Here is a 10,405-nt window from a genome sequence, read left to right as displayed (position 1 = left end):
TATTATAAAACAAAAAGAGTATGACACTGTCATAAAAACTGAAGCAGACCAACAGAACACAATAGAGCCAGTAAAATCAACCAAAGCATACGTATTCAAAATCAACCAAAGCATATGTATGCACTTCACCAGTTTTTAACAAAGGCAACAAGATGACACAAGAGGAAAAAGATCATCTCTTTAATCAATGATCCTTGGAATACTAGATTTCCACACACAAAATAATAAAATGCGATCCTTGTGAAGAGTGATACAAAAAAGTGAACTAAACACAAATAAAAGGCCTAAGCCCCCAAACTGCCAGAAGAGGATATATGGAAAGAGATCCTGGACATGGCCTTGGTGGTCATTATTTTTATAACACAAAGAAAGCCCAGGAAAGACATACAAAGATAAATAAATGGGACTGCATCAAACACAAAAGCTTCTTCACAGAATGGAACTAATCAATGAAATGGAAATGTTGACTACAGACTGCAAGTAATATTTGCAAACTGCATACCCTTCCAAGTTCACTGTAGAAACAAATTATTAATTAAAAACTGAGTGTATAGTTTGTTCTTACACTGCTATAAAAACCTTCTCTCAGGTTAATTTATAAAGAAAGAAAGCTTAAATGACTCCAAATTTACAAAGAAAGAAAGTTTAAGTGACTCGAAATTCTTCATGGCTCAGGAGGCTTCAGGAATCTTACATCCATGACCACAGGTGAATAATTGAGTACCTTCTTCACAAAGCAGTAAGAGAGAAAAGCATTGGAGGAGACTTGAATGGGGACACAGAGCCAATCAATAACACTGAGTAAAGGTCCTGGTACTGACATTTCTCTAAGGCATACTTTAAAATAGCCAACCGGTATATGAAAATGTGCTCAACAAAGTACTAATTACTAATGCACATTAAAACCTTCTGAAACATAACCTAACACCCATTAGAATAACTGTTTTAAAAAAGATGACATAAATGTTGGTGTTGGTGTAAAGAAATAGTAACCCTAGTACACTATTGATGAGAATGTAGACAAAGTTCAGTCATTATGAAAACTAGTATAAAGGTTTCTAAAGAAAATTTTATAAAAACTCTTATATAACAGAATTTCTCTTCTGTGTATATAAATGAGAGACAAACTTACTATCTCATGAAGATATCTGGATTACTGTGTTATGCATCATTACTAGCAAGAGCCAAGATATGGAAACAAGATATAGAAGATATCTGCATTCCAGTGTTAGGCAACATTTTTCACAATAGTCAAGACAAGGAAACTGTATATGTGCCTGTAAACAGATTAATGGATAAAGAAAAGGTGTGCTGGACACAGTATCAGAAATCTGTAATCCTAGCACTTTGGGGGACAGAGGAGGCAGGAGGATTCTTTCAGCTCAGGAGTTCTACAGTATCCTAAGTAACACAGCAAAACCCCATCCCTATATACAGTGGGGAAAAAAAAAAGCTGGACATGGTGACATGCACATATAGTTCTGGCTACTTGGAAAGCTGAAGTGTGAGGAGTCCTTGAGCCTGGGGGATTGAGGCTTCAGTGACCTATTATTGCGCCACTGCGCCTCAGCTTAAACAACTAAATGCCACCCTGTACAAATGAATAAATAAATAAATAAAACAAAATTAAAATTAAAAAATGTAGCATGCATGCATGCCTATATATGTGCATATCTATGTAATATAACACATTTATATGAAATATTATCCAGCCTCAATAAAGGAAGGTTCTGCCATTTGCCACAACAAAGGTGGATTTGAATGGCATTATACAAAATTAAATAAATTAAACACAAAGAAGGTATTGGAGAATCCCACTTATATATAAAACCTAAAAAAAGAAAATGAAAGTTAAATATACAAACGGAGTTAACTAGTATTTGCCCAGAGTGCGGAAATTAGGAGAAATTCATGGAGAAATATGTCAAAATACTATAATTAGTAAATATGTAGGATAAGCAAGACTAGATTTGTACAACATCTTGAATAAAATTGTGTAGTATAAGGAATATTTATGGAAAAAAGTAGATTTTTATCTGTTCTCATAAAAACGTAGCTAGGCAAAACAGCATGTTCATGTGTATATTCCAAAATGACATGTTGTAAATCCCAAATTATGTAACAGTAAATTTTTTAAAGTAATAAAAATCATAGGAAAATAATAAATATTGTAATAGCTATCAAGTGATAACTTCTGGTTTTGATATTTACATCTTCGATGACTGGACATTTTTAACATCTTTTTGTATACTATTGTATACTGTTGGCAATTTGTATATCTTATTTGAAAAAATGCCTCTTAATACAATTTACTTAAGTTGTTTCTTCTGCTCTTGTTGAATTTTAGGAGTTCTCTACAAATTCTGGGTAAATCTTTTTCAGCTATATAATCTACACATATTTTATCATTTTCTGGGTTCTCTTTTACTCTGTTGATAGTTTTTGATGCACAAAGCCTTAGTTATTTTCTTAATAAATCCAATTTGTAATTTTATGTTGGTCCTTTGGTGTATTCATTCATCATCACACTCCCATAATGACCACCCAAGACTTGGTAATTTATGAAAAAATATTTCCTTTTTTCATCTATTTTCTCTTTTTTTCTCTCTTTTTCTTTTTATTTATTTATTTTTTTATTTAGCCAGCTTCTTCTCACTCTTTTGTCAAGACTGGTGTGCAATGGGACAATTTCTGGTCACTTCAATCTCTGCCTCCCAGGTTCAAATGATCTTCCTGCCTCAGCTTCCTGAGTAGCTGGAATTAAAAGCATGTGCCACCACACCTGACTACCTTTCATAATTTTAATAGAGAGGGGTTTCAACAATTTGATGGAGGCTGGTTTTGAACTCCTGACCTCAGGTGATCCACCCATCTTGGGCCCCCCATGGTGCTTGTGTGAACTACCTTCCCAGCCAAGAGAAGAGGCTTAATTGACCCACAGTTTTACATGGCTGGGGAAGCCTCAGCCATGTAAATCATGGTGGAAACTGAAGGCAAAGATCTTTTACTCTTGCTTCTGCTCTCAATATGACATGCTTGTTCCAGTTTCACCGTCCAGTGGCAGATGCCAATGCCATTCTTATGTGGCCTATAGAACCATAAGCCCATTAAACCTCTGTTCTTTCATGGTGACAGAAAAGAGAACAAGCAAGAGCAAGGAAAACTGCCTTATAAGACCATTGAATCTTGTTAGAACACACTCATTGTGCGGAGAACATCCTGGAAGAAACCAGAAACCATCCCACAATTAGTAAATATGTAGGATAAACAAGATTAGAATTCTACAACGTCTCTAGTAAATGTTTTTTTATATAGATTCCATCACCTCCCACCTGGTCCTGGCCTCAACTGGAGGGGTTCCTGAGATCACAATTCAAGATGAGATTGGGGTGCAAACACCACGAATCATCTTTTAGAGCCAAAGCATATCTTTCAGTGACATATCTAAAGATCATTAATACATTTAATTACATGTAGCATTAGCATTGTTATATTCTGTAATGTTAAACTTCATTTCTCAAATACATAATTAAATGTAAGCTTTTATTTTTAATTAATAGAAATAACTATATATTTATGGAGAACAGATCATATAAATCTATTTTAATTTGATGTGAAATCTCTATATTGTTTTGAATATACTAATTACCATTACCATGCACAAGGCACAAGTGCTTTCTTTTGTCTCCACTCTTACCCACACTTGCTCTTTTTTTCTTTTTGGCAACAGCGATTCTAACTCATGTACAGTATTATGCATGTATGATTTTGTTTTGCATTTTTCAGAATGACTAATAAGAGTAGGCATTTTTAACAAAATAAACCTGTTGGCCATTCTGTTCTTTTGTCTGTTCTTTAATTGTTTTTTTTTTTATATTGAGGTTTTTGTTTGTTGTTTTTAAGTTTCTTATATAGTAAGGATATTAACCCTTATCAGATGTAGGGTTTCAAAATATTTTCTTTTCCTCTATGGGGTGTATTTTATTCTGTTAACTGATTTTATTTTTATTTATTTCCATGTGCCATAGGCTTTTAAGTTTTATGTCATCTTATTTGCTATTTTTGCTATTGTCCTCAGAACTTTCAGAATCATAAACAAAAAGGTCAGGAGTTTGAGACTAGTCTGACCAACATGCTGAAATCCCATTACTTTTGTATATGATTTCAGAATCATGTACAAAAATCTTGCCTTGCACAGACCAGTGTCGAGATAATGCTTTTTCTATATGTTCTTCTAGTAATTTTATAGTTCGAATCTATGTTTAAGACATTAATCTATTTTGAGTTGATTTTTTACAGAATTTTTTTGGGCAATTTTACTCTTCTACATGTAGATGTCCATTTCTCTCAACACGTTTATTGACCACTGTTTGTTCTTCATGTGTGTCTGAGAAATACTTGTTGAAAATGAAGAAAAATAAGTATGTTTATTTTTGAGCTTTTCCCCAGTTCACTGATCAATGTGTATGTTTCTATGCTAGTTTTGATTTTTCTTATTAATATATGTTTATATTGTATTTTGAAATAATATAGTTTGATCCTCAACTGTGTTCTGTTTATTAAGACTATTCAGGGTCTTTTGTGTCTCCATACTATTTGAGGATGCCTTTTTCTATTTTTGTGGAAAATATCAATAATATTTTCATAGCCACTGTATTGAGCTCGTAGAACACTTTAGCACAGATATGTTATCAATTTTAAGTCTCTCAATTTGTGACATTAAATATTTTTATATGATTTCTCACTTTTATCAATATTTTAGAGATTTTTAAAGTTCAGTTTTCACATCATTGGTGTGTTATTTCTATTTTCTTTCATTTTAAAATATATTGTAAATATCATTGTCACTGTATTTTTTCAATAGCATATTATTATTGTATTGAAACATTACTTTTATTTTTTTAATTGGAGCATCACTCTGTTGCCCAGACTGGAATGCAGTGGCCGTCTTGGTTCACCGCAAAGTCAACCTCCCAGGTTCAAGCAATTCTCCTGCCTCAGCCTCCCAAGTAGCTGAGACTAGAGTCATCTGACACTATGGCTATTTTTTTTTCTTCATATTTTTAGTAGAGATGGGGTTTTATCATGTTGGGCAGACTGGTCTCAAACTTCTGACCTCATATGATGCACCCAACTTGGGCCTTTCAAAGTGCTGGGATTACAGGCATGAGCCACAGTGCCTGGCCTACTGATCTTTATATACTAAGGTTTAATCCTACAACTTTACTGAATTTGTTCATATGCATTCTAAGTTATTTTTGGTGGAGCTTATAGTGATTTCTACTCATATGACCATGTCATCAAGAAATACGACAATTTAACTTCTTGTTTTCCAAATTAGATGCTTTCCATTTCTTTCTTTTGCCTTTCTTATTAGAAGTTGAAGAACAGAAGGGCTTATAATGCACATTGCTATTTAAAAATGTGTGCCATCTTCCCTCCAGCTCTCTTGCTTCTGCTCTCAACATGACACGCTTGTTCCTGCTTCACCTTCCACTGGCAGATGCCAGTGTGATGCTTATACAGCCTATAGAACCTCATGACCATTAAACCTCTGTTCTTTTATAAACAGCCCAGCCTCAGGCATTTTTTATAAGCATGCAAGATGGGCCTAATGCATATACATTTATCAATACTGATGACCATATATATCCTGTTGGTTCCGTTTCTCCATAGAATCCAGACTAAACCAAGCACAATGCTAATGCCCCAATCATCTCTACCATTAACCTTGAACAGGTGTCTTCCTGCCTAGGCAGATCCATGGGTGGGCTCTAAGGCTTGGCAAGATGTCTGCTTAGGGATGTAAGTGAATTAGAAATGCCCACTGTGCTTCTGAGTCATCAGCTCAGTTCTGTAGGTTGGCTACGCTACTGGCTGATCAGATGGCAGCCATTAGAGATAGAATCAGAATAGTACCACAAACATCTATACACTGGTTGCACTGTGCACTTAAAAATGATTAAGTATAATCCCCATTACATGGCAATTACACCTTGTATGCCTGTATCCAAGTATGACATGGACTTTCTAGTAAATCAGAGAGTCCATTAGTTGCTTACCAAATACTGACACCATAATCGGATGCTTCTCATTGGCAACCTGGGTACAATTCAGCAAGTGTGTGCACATGTGCAGAGAAAAACTAAGGAAAAAAAAGATGGGTGGATGATATTTCTATTAGGGAGTCATAGCTGTGGGAAATAAACCCTTTTTCAGAGGAGACACTCAAGAGGAATGATGGGCAGATACAGGAGAAGCAAACTACTTGGCCTGTGGGTTTGAGAAACTGTAACTGGTGTCACTGCAGTTTCAGGAACAATGGTGATCTAAAGCATGATTATAGAAATTCAGTATGTATACTTTAGCAGAAATAAAATAGAAAAATTATGAAAATTCCCAAAACAAGCAACTGAAAAATAAGTGGATTACCCTGATTTGATCACTACACATTGTATCCATATATCAAAATGTAGGAAATACATGAATATATAAAATTATGTCAATTTTTTTAAAGAAATTTATATTCCACTGTGTTAAATTAGAAGATTTTGGAGTTCTGATAGCAGAGAAAGAAGGCAGAAAAATAAACACAGCGGACAGAGGCTGGTGTCTGGGATACTGAATAATAGTAATGATGAAAAACTGCCCATGGAGGGAAAAAAATCTCTCCAGTTGAACTAAACGCCTGTCATCAACACTAAGTGTTTTGAATTTCTAAAGCAACATCTGCTCCATTTCACTGTCCTCCTAGAAATATAAACACCAATGAAAAAATGGAGCCCAAATAACTGGTCACTTAAGAAGGAGGTGGCCAAAGTGTACTGTGGTAAATAAGTCTGAAGCTAGCCCTGAAGGGGTACAGACAAGCAGCACCATAAGTCAGGTCAGGTTCGGGGATGCACTCAGGCTATTCCTGATACCCAGGGTGAGTGGAAAATAAACATATTCCTATGTTGAAGAGAGAAATGAGGTCTTATTGGTACAACGGTATGAGTGGTATTCTCTGGCATCCTGTGCTGGTAACAGTGCAGGAAGGCACAGATAGGGATGTGACCAAAAAGACTGGTGCCTTTAACTATTTGGAGATCTGTCAGGGATAATGGCTGGGTGTGGGGTCTAAAGTTCTTGTTAGGGCCAGCACTGAGACTCCACTGAGATGAAACCACCCTTACCTTATACATCTTGGTCTTTCCTTGACAGTGATAAGCTGAAACTTCTGAAGACAGGAAAAGATCCAGGGTTGAGAGAAAGTGTGGAGCTAGAAAAGGTTTATCTTCCACAGCTATTCATAGTAAAATAATTTTTAAAAATACATGCAGACTGTCTTAAGGCACTGGCATTTCTCATTCCAACAATATATATGTTCCTCGTACAAGGAGAAGCACAGTCATCAAAGCTTGGCCAGAATCTGAAAGCATCACGTAACATGGCATAAGACCAAGCCCAAGCAGAAAAGAAAAGAAAAAAAAAATCTCTCAAGCAGCTAACAAAAATGCTCACATAATAAATGGCAAAAACCAGAGAAACCTCTGCACCATCCTAATAATAGGTGCATGTACAAGCTCACTATGGACCAAGTACTAAGCACCTGACAGACACTAAATCCCTTTATTTCTTCTAGCAATCCTTTCTCTATACTTTAAACATACGAAATTGGAGGAGTGAAACAAGTTAACAAAGGTTATATACTTTGGCAAAAGTTAGCATTCAGAGTTAAAATAATCCAGGTCCAGAATCTCTACAACTTCACAAATCCACTACAGCACGCAGTTTGAAGTTGGAATAAAAATACTAGAATTGCAAACAGATTCAACACATGGGATAAGAGTAGATATGCTCTACAGCCTTGCTAGTGTGTTTACTTTTCTCTAAGAGGACAAAAACTAAAGTGAGTAAGCCCAACTTTTGTGAGAATCACTGGATTTAATCTTCTCTGCCTTAAACGCTGGATTCTAGGCATGTTCCATAAAGGGTGGGGTTGGATCTTTTGGACTGAGTATCATCTTGATTTATGAAGCTGCAGAAAAGCCCACTCCTTCTGAGAGATGACAGGATAATGGCCTTTGACAAAACAATAACATGCCACATTTAGATAACTCTTTATTATGAATTCCAATGACAAAGTGTAGGATGCAGCAGCAAAACACATTCTCAGAAGAAAGTAAAACATGTATGTCTAGCTGGGCTCAGCTTCTGTCACAACTAGAAGGAATGTGCAAACAGGTTGTTGAGAGGACCCTTGGATAAAGGCATAGCCAGGAGTCAGTGGATAATGTATCACACGTAAGGGACCTCGATGTCTTCACCACTCTCGTCACTGCAGCACATCTCAAGCACCAGGGTCCGCACATGGTGGCTCAGTTTTCGCTTTGACACGCAGCTCACAAGCTCTGTCATCCTAAGGTAGAGAGCAGAGAGTCAAGAAGGCAGAAAAAAAGAGGAAGAACTTATGGGGCAAAGAAGTCAGGAAACAAAATAGCCATTGTGTGTTCTCATCCCTATCCTGCCCAGCAGCCAACTCAGGGCTGATCCAATCGTTCCTTAAGCTTGTTGGCTGGCATGAAGAAGGAATACAGCATAGATACACCCTGTGACAGTATGGTAATTTCTAATTTGTGCTCCGTATGGAGAGGACAGGAAGAGATTTGGGGAACAGAGTTAGTGAGACAGACAGTACTGGTCACCTGCCAAACCACCATCTCCTGCAGTGTGGAGTGAGAGAGGAAGTGGTCTTACCTTAAAGTAGGCTAGAAACTGCTTGAGGTTCATCTCTTTACCATTAGGTTGTATGCCTCGTACATCAAGGCGATCCCACAGTGTCCACTCTTGGTTATAGTACTGAGGGACAAAGGTCAGGGGAGTAGAACAGGGGCCATCCCTTATAGCCCTAACCTTATCACTCAACCTGACATGTCCAGTCAGACTGATGACAACCCTGTTTTGTTGAAAACCATCTCACAGGCTCATTTCATTTTAATCAAGACCCTGAAAACTTTAATCAAAATGATGAGGACTAGAGCTGGCTGTATATGCAAAGATACACACATATATCCCCTCCCCACATTATACAGTCTCACGGATATCATTAGCGTTCATGAATGTTGGCCATACCTGGTGATGGGGTGGGGCGAGGGGCTCAGAGAAGCTGAAGAAGGGCAGGGCCAAGTTGATGAAGCTATTCTTATAGGACTGAAGCTTTCCGTGTCCCTGTACCACCTTGTATAGCTCCAGGCAGCAAGGCCAACATTAGCTGCTTTGATTGTTGCAATCACTGGAATGATTTTTCCTGCCATCAGCTTACTCTGTGGGACAGAATTTGAACAACACAGATAGTTAGTGAGGGGATCGATCTACAGAATTGGTCAAATGTGGGAGACTGAAGCATGAGTAAAAAAAGGTGGAAGCTCAGGTTTATACCACCACTACCTTATGCCAGTCTGCAGGGGAATATCATAGTTCTCTGCCTGGAGATTAGATGCAGCCATCACATAGTCCAGGTACAAGGCCTGGGAGAGGGAAGAGCAGGGAAGGGTAAACACATTAGTGTTCAAGTGAAGTCTCTACTGACTTCCATTCCCCCAGCCTCCACCTGGCCCGAATAGATTCCAGGAAGGAGACGGACATCAAAGGTAAGTGGGTCAGGCCAGAATGGGGCTCCAGAGCTTGTAAGCTGAAAGGATAAAACATTTTGTGGGATTGAGACCAGAGAGAAGAGGGCTCTCGGGCACTTCTTACCTGAAGTCTCAAAACACTAAACTCATTATCCCTGGAAACTCACGTTGTACCAGACACAGCACTTAATCTCTTAAGGGTTGTCAAGCATTTTGCTAACTGTAATATCCACAGACAAATTAATCCTCACCAAAATCTTATCAGATAAGCATTATTACCTATTCGCAGATGAGACTCCTGAAGAAAAAATGTATATATGATTTGCCCTAGTGTCACACACAGCTGGCATTTGCACTCTTATTTCCAAAATGTCTTCCCTAGGATAATCTCTACAGCTTTACTGGGAATCAGATTTGACTCAGCCTACATCATAGGAGACAGAGCAGAGGGCAAGTCTCTGGGCTGAAAGAAACGGAACAGAGCAAAAACAGGTGTCTGCAGGAAGCACTGGCCTTACCACTTTTCTGAAACCCCCATACCTTAAGGTGCCTGTGACACCTGCCTTAACTAGAATGAACCATGTCCCAAGCCTCCAGTAAACTCCACATTTCCAGAAAGTGTATTCTGCCAAATAGACACTGGAAGCATGCTATACCTGGTCGGGAAGAAAGTTGTGCAGCAGCTGCTGGATGTTGTGAGAATACTGGCTGTGCCACTGGCGGCAGGCCCAGGTCACACAATCAGCCCAAGTCTCTGGTCTCTGCAGCACCAGGCGGCGCTGCACATTCTC

The 10,405-nt window shown here is 37.9% G+C and overlaps 1 pseudogene; it reads right to left on the bottom strand.

Moving 5' to 3' along the window:
* Positions 1-8,265: 8,265 nt before the first annotated feature.
* On the bottom strand, positions 8,266-9,509 carry LOC108296920 (annotated as a pseudogene).
* Between the last annotated feature and the right edge of the window lie 896 nt (positions 9,510-10,405).

The sequence above is a fragment of the Cebus imitator genome, unplaced genomic scaffold (assembly GCF_001604975.1).
Source record: "Cebus imitator isolate Cc_AM_T3 unplaced genomic scaffold, Cebus_imitator-1.0 Scaffold753, whole genome shotgun sequence".
Lineage (NCBI taxonomy): Eukaryota > Metazoa > Chordata > Mammalia > Primates > Cebidae > Cebus > Cebus imitator.
The sequence above is the reverse complement of the archived record's forward strand: the minus strand, read 5'-3'. Positions and strand labels throughout refer to the sequence as shown.